This window comes from Alosa pseudoharengus, unplaced genomic scaffold (assembly GCF_046254945.1).
Source record: "Alosa pseudoharengus isolate Yale_2024_CS ecotype anadromous, Long Island Sound unplaced genomic scaffold, YU_APseudo_1.1 YU_APseudo_1.1_scf_13, whole genome shotgun sequence".
Taxonomy (NCBI): Eukaryota; Metazoa; Chordata; class Actinopteri; order Clupeiformes; family Clupeidae; genus Alosa; species Alosa pseudoharengus.
In genome coordinates this window covers 27435307-27442055 of record NW_027468598.1, presented here as the reverse complement: position 1 = coordinate 27442055, position 6749 = coordinate 27435307, and positions in this window count along the sequence as shown.

Genomic DNA, 6749 nt, shown 5'->3' with positions numbered 1-6749 from the left:
TGACGATGTCAACAACAAAAAAAATCTCTAGCCCATTCCTGTGAGGAGTTATGAATTTTCAAAGAAATAACCGAAATGCTCAATTCAGCCGCTAGGCGCAGCCAAAAAACAAAAAAAAAGTTCGTTGACTGGTCCTGTGCTGTCAGTTTGGCTACATTGTCGGGAGAAAAGCAGGCGTTGCGACAAAATTCAGAGACAAAGTGCAGCCTGCAAACGGAGGACAAGATGTTTGGGCATTTTATTGTATTTTGCACCAGGAAGTGTTGTGTTGTAAAACACTAAACTTGGATCATGTTAAAGTGTGGTTGTGCAAACTGTAAATTTAATCAGGTCGCGAGGTCTGACTCACCGTCAGTTTGACTGTTTTCTTAGTGATAATGGCATTCTGTCTGGCTTACCATACCACGCTGTAGTACGGTGATTAAGCCGAGGTGCCGTACTCAAGCGTTTCTTTGAACTACGAGAGGAAATTGGACAGTTCTTGGAGAAAAAAGGCAGACCAGTAGCAATTTAAATGCCCGGAATGGGTGCAGGATCTGGCCTTTATGGTGGATAGCCTATTACACAGCACCGCCACCTAGCCTACAAAATTATTTGATCTGATGTAACCTAATCGTATCAGTTGATCGTATTGCTCATGCACTGCTAACTTATGTTTGTTAAATTCATTTTATTTTTCATACATTTGCACATTTACATTTTTAAGGCAGGATGTTAACTTTCTTCATAGCTCCCACTTGAGTTTAGTGTGGTGAGTTGGTTCAGGTGGTCAGATGTAAAAATGTAGGCCTATCCACTCAACTATAAAAATAAACCAGTTGTTTATGAGAGTGAAATGCATTTTATTTCAATTTCATTGGCCTCTCTGAATAAATGTGTAATAATCTAATATATCCCTTGTGATTATGTAGGCTACAAATGTAGGCTGAAGGGTAAAGCATAGCCTACTGAAAAAAACTAAGCTGGAGATTTGGAGTTGTCAAAGGATGTTTTGCAATTATTTCACTGGTCCGGCCCACTTGAGATCAGATGGGCTGTATGTGGCCCCTGAACCAAAATGAGTTTGACACCCCTGCTATAGACTATACTACTTAAACGGCCCCAGTGGGAACTAGATGGCAGAAGTGTGTAGGCCAATCTGCCCAGCAGCTTTTTCTACTTTGTCACCTACAGAGTTTGACAGGTACGATCTTTCAAAACGCCATGTTATTTCCCATAGACATTTGACGACCGAAGGTTGGATGGATACGGAAGTAAGGAGGCGGGACTTATTCTGGAGAGGTCTATTTTGCCTACCTTGTTGTAGCCAGGGGGTCAGGATTTGAAGGGTTAGCGTCAGCCAGTTAGCATGGCATTTGGCCGCTGACATTTTTGAAAACATGGCGTTACATGGTTGCAACTATATATATCTATGGTTGCAACTTCCGGCACCAGTTTGCACATGCTGATTGGTAGATGACAGCTCATGCACGAGTTTATAACGAGCGTCCACGCACGTCCTAACCTGGCCCTAGCCAGATGAATGTCGTTCCGCTTAGCTCCGCCTAGCTTCACTCACATCCATCTGGAACCTCTTCCATTGAGAGTGATTTCTCCAACCAACTTTATGGTTTAGCCAATCAGGACGCAGGGCGGGAGTTTCATAGATGTGACATAGCGTAGAAGCGACTGTGAGACTGTTATCAGCGTCACGGGTTGGCTTCGATGAGAGTGGTTGAAGTAGCACGTCAATAGATGACGGACAAGTGGCTTATTCAATCATATGCAAGCATTTTTTTATTAGGTCCAGCCTTCTGAAGCAACACTTCAATGGATCGGTTCCAGATGGATGAGTGGAGCTAGGCGGAGCGAAATTCATCTGGCTAGGGCCAGGTTACGCACGTCCATGTTGGTTTGGATTTCTGGAAGACGACAAATAAAACAACTAACTACTTGGATTAAGCTACTGATATTTGACTTAATGCCTACATGGTTTAGTCTGTATTATACCGGACTTTTGAGGCCTACTCATTGCGTTGTGCATGAAAACTATTTTAAAACGCACAGGCTGTAGTTATACCTGTAGTCCATGACAAAGCAACATCTGGATGTAACCTATGTCTCCCCAAGTGTTTTAAAACTAAACAAATGTCAATGACTTATTTAGTTTGCCTTCTTGCAACATTGACATGATTAGGCTATGCATTTGATTTAAATGACCAGGCTGCCAGTCGAGGCAAAAGCCAAATATCCAACAACAGTTGCAGACTCTTTGCCTGCTCGAACCACAATACCCGAGGGATGTGCGCTTATCGGTAAGTCCAACTTGCGTTGGCTTCATTTTGTCTGCCTGCAAATGTAGCCTAGGTTTAACCGGGTTTAACAAGCTGCAAATGCACACTGGGTGCAGCAAATATTTCAGCTATCCACAAGTTTCTTACATCCCATATGTCTACTTAATTTTAGTAATTTTTGTTGGCTAGCCTATTGCGTAATACAACCTGTCCAAATATAGCATTTAGGGTTCATTATTGGTGTAGCCTAAAGTGACTCAATATTGATTCGCATTGTTTATTATCACATATAAACATCACATTAAATAACCTAGGACTTCAGAGACAAGGCAAACTTCTACCACCATTCCCCAAATGTTATCCCAACCAATTTAATAAATTTGCGCTTATAACGAGGTGAAGCGCGTTCCCGAACAACTTCTTTTCCTCTGAGGGAATAGACCTCTGAAGTTCGCCTACAAAAAAGATCCAAAACGGCCATCTTTGCCCATATAAGGAGATCCGGTTGTTAATTGAAGCTAACTACCTATGGTAAATTGCATTACAAGTTAGCTCTGGGATAGCAAAAATCTAAGTGTGCCACCTTCACTTACCGGAGATCACAGTATCCACTCGAAGGCAGAGGACAAAAGTGTGTTCAGGAAAACGTATGCATTTCAGACTTTTTCATCCCCACGAGACTTTAACAGGTGCGATTATTCAAAATCCCCATGTTATTTTCCCATAGGAAAAATCGCCAGATACCGGATGTCAAAGATGGCAGCTTTTTTGTAGGCGAACTTCAGAGGTCTATGTCCAATCTTCATCAACGACATACCGTTGTACCTTACGTTGTCTCCGTCTGTAACGTGGAATCTAATAGGCTAATTCTAGCTGGTGCCGGAAACGAACACCCATGAAACGCCATTTTTGTAAAGATGACTTTTTTGGCTGAAGTAGCTAGCCTAGCATGGTCCATTGAAATGAATGGGGGCGGGACTTAGTCACTCTCTCCAGTTATATATAATACCTCCATGGTTGTAGCCCATCTGAAATAACTCCAAACTTTGCTTTGTTCTCTCCATCCTTTCGTTGTTTTCAAAAAACGTTTTATATCCATGATGGTGTCACAATGTGCAAAATGGAATTTATTCAAGTTTGACGTGTCTTAATGCATTTCTTTGATTTTTGTGATCACTGGTCTTGTGTGCTGTCATGATTTTGCTTTGCCGGGTAAAGACTGCACCAGCCACAGCGGCCGAGCCAGAGGTAGCCTACACAGCTGGACACAGAATCTACCGAAGCACCGAGTAGCTCCACAAATTGGCACTACAACGCGCACAATCTATATTCCGTGTGGCAGATTTGGTCTGCACCCGGCGATGTGAGTAGTTCCTCTTTACTTAAAGTGACGAGCGTGTATTAGTACCTTGGTCTACTCCACACTGCCCCAGTCTCGTTTTGTTTCAGCAGAGAGACTACATCACCTTTGGTGATCGAGGTGGAGGACTGAGTACCCTACGATCGGTGGAAGACTATTGTGGCGGTATTGTGCAATTTGGATCGCTTGCGGATTGCTGTGCAGGGGGCTGCTTGACGAGGCTTGGCTAGGCCCACACGGAAGCTGCTGGGTCTGCTCGCTTGCTGCTTGTTGCTGCTGCTGTGCTGTAAGCCTGTTTGAGTTGTGATTCACTCGGATCTTTCACCCGTATCTTTAAATTAACCCATGAGTCGCGAGTCTCTAGTATCATTAACTCGGATCAGTTGAGTCCTACTACAATTTAATCTAAAACGATAAACAGCGCCACACACAAACCTCTTGCAACATTAGCTAGCCTCCTAGCCCTAGCCATCGTAGTTGCCAAAAATGTAACAATTTCGTAGGCAACCACAACTCCACAAATCAACTCAAGCGACTGAGTGAGCAGGCAGTCCGAGATAACTGGTTAACTTCCCGCAGAGCCGGAAACATTGCAGACTCAGCGGCTGAGTAGCAATCCGGGTTAGTCGGATCAGCCGGCCGGTTAGGCTACGTTGAGTACGAGTCAGTCGAATCAGCCGGCTACGTTGTCATGAGTGGATCTGCGAGAGCGAGTAGCTCCTCCTCGAGGTGAAAAGCAATTCCACAACAAAAGCCATTTCTTTCACTTCTGAAATAACATTCAGTGTTCTGCATGTAGCCTAGACATAATTAGATTTGGTGTATAGATGTAGCATATTAAAATGCAATTAGGTCGTGCAGACAGTCCGAACTGCACGCTCATGGAGCTGCTTGAGTAGCCTATCTATCCGGGTCAGTCGAGTCAGCCGGGCGGGCCGGTTAGGTTGTTATGAGTGCGAGTCAGCCGAATCAGCCGGCTACGTTGTCATGAGTGGATCTTTAGAGTAACTCCTCGTCAAGGTGAAAAACAAATCCACAACAAAAGCCATGATTTCACTTCTGAAATAACATATGTTCTGCACGCATAGCCTACTTTAAAATGCAATTAGGTCGCGAAGACAGTCCGAAACATTGCAAGCTCTGTATGGAGAGTAGGCTAGTCGGATCAGCCAAGCGGGCCGGTTACGTTGTTGTTATGAGTGCGAGTCAGCCGAATCAGCCGGCTACGTTGTCATGAGTGGATCTTTAGAGGAGCGAACTCCTCGTCAAGGTTAAAAGAAAATCCACAACAAAAGCCATGCTTTCACTTCTGAAATAACATATATTCTGCACGCATAGCCTACTTTAAAATGCAATTAGGTCGCGAAGACAGTCCGAAACATTGCAAGCTCTGTATGGAGAGTAGGCTAGTCGGATCAGCCAAGCGGGCCGGTTACGTTGTTGTTATGAGTGCGAGTCAGCCGAATCAGCCGGCTACGTTGTCATGAGTGGATCTTTAGAGGAGCGAGTAACTCCTCGTCAAGGTTAAAAGAAAATCCACAACAAAAGCCATGCTTTCACTTCTGAAATAACATATATTCTGCACGTATAGCCTTCTTTAAAATGCAATTAGGTCGCGAAGACAGTCCGAAACATTGCAAGCTCTGTATGGAGTTGCTTGAGTAGGCTAGCCTACCTGGGTCATTTGGATCAGTCGGGCGGACCGGTTACATTATGTTGTTATGAGTGCGAGTCAGTCGAATCAGCCGGCTACATTGTCATGAGTGGATCTGTAGACGAGCAAGTAGCCTAGTTTCTACTCGTGTCAAGGTGATAATAATAATAGGCCTAATGAGAATAGTAGTAGTAGTAGTAGTGTAGTAGTAATGATAATAACAATAATAATAATTTATTCACTGCAGGGCATTTCTACGTTCCTGTTTCTATGTCTACATTGAAAGTCAATTGCAAAGGCTAGGTTAAGACAATAAATAAACAGTCTGGCTCAAACTGCTTTCTTTCCCGTGAGTGGGTGGAGGTTTTGATGCTATTATATTAGGCTATTTTATATTATATTATATTATATTATATTATATTATATTATATTATGCTACCTAACATGATATATAATAATAATAATAATAATAATAATAATAATAATAATAATATTATATTAGGCTACCTATGCTATGATTAATAGGCTAATAATATTAGTTGCCTAGTAATACCTATTAGAATAGATTCCTAGTAGCCTACTATTAGTATAGTAGTGGTAATAAACATTGTAGCAGAGTAGCATTAGACCTAGGCAAATTTTCTATTGTTAACAAAACAACAACAAATAATTAATTATTATATAGGCTACCCTCTCTGTCAATAAGATCAAAGTTTCTGAACATGAGCACCAAAAAGATGAACAATGTGTGGATGCACTTTGACCAGGAGAGCAAAACTCTTAGGCTAAATGCAAGTACTGCAAAAACCTGGTTTCAAATCATGGAGGATCCACATCCAACATGAGAAGGCACTTAACGAAATGAAGCACCCCACTGCACTGCTTGTACGTAGGACTGAATTTCTTTGCGATTTAGCAATACTGACTCAAGTGACTCAAGTGACTCGTTCAACCCGGATCAGTTTAGTGAGTGACTCAGAATAACCCGGATCCTTAAAAGGAATCGAGTTTGACAGGCCTACTGTGCTGACTGTGGGAACTGCTGTGGGGTACCTGGCGCTGCTGGTGGCTGGTAGCGGTATTGCTGACTGCTGTATTGGCTTGTTATTGCATGCAGTGTACTTTTAAACTGTGTTTTATGTCGAATTGACCAATGTTATTTATTAATTTTGTATAATAAATGTGTAAAAGATTGAGCCCTCTTGCCTCATTGTTTCCATTGCCTACCACCTTTATTGTTATACATTCAATTTATAGCCTATATTGCTGTCTGGTCACGGGCAGCCTTACGACAACTAGTCTGGTGACGATGGCCTTGAAGTCTTGAGTTTGTGAATTTGCTTAAATCAGCTTATTATGTGCTGTTAACCAGCAACCATAGACAGTAAAAGAAAGCAGCAAGTAGCCTTGGCTACAATTTCTGTAGTTGCTGCGTCCATTCATTGTTCTCTCCTGCTCAAAC